Below are 594 nucleotides of genomic sequence, written 5' to 3'. Positions count from 1 at the left end.
GAGGTCCCCCGTCCTGTGGCAGGGGGTTGGAACTGATTGAGTTTTAAGGTCTCTTCCAACACAAACCAGTCTGGGATTCTATGATCCAGCCAACTCTTGCTTCCACACTTGGGTCTCCAGGTCTCTTCTCCAAACCTGCTCACTGATGGTTGAGGATGGGGTCCCCAGGCCAGAGCATGAGCCTGGCCTCAGCCCTCCAGCCCACACGGAGACAAGAGCTGGGCCCAGCGTGTTGGTTTACATCATACATTTATTAGTGAATATCCCTCTCAAAATCAGCCACAACATTAAAAAAAATAATGATTGCACTACTTGGTCAAGCAGAACTAGCAACTTTCATTTTAAAAAAAGTACAAATCTGTTAAAAATTTCAATCAGTATAATACACATATATATAATACAACATACTAGTTATGTTAAATGCTACAAAACCAATATGATTCCAATGGAATGGAAAAAAAACAAACACTTTTAGAGCTTTAAGAACCTTTTTTTTCTATATATTAGCCTTTTTTCAAATACATACATGGGAAAAATGAGGTAACTGTAAAATGTGCAAGTAACAGAGCAAAAAAAATTATATATATATATTTA

Source organism: Nestor notabilis, unplaced genomic scaffold (genome assembly GCF_000696875.1).
Source record: "Nestor notabilis isolate BGI_N333 unplaced genomic scaffold, ASM69687v1 scaffold14156, whole genome shotgun sequence".
In the NCBI taxonomy this organism is placed as follows: Eukaryota; Metazoa; Chordata; class Aves; order Psittaciformes; family Psittacidae; genus Nestor; species Nestor notabilis.
The sequence above is the reverse complement of the archived record's forward strand: the minus strand, read 5'-3'. Positions refer to the sequence as shown.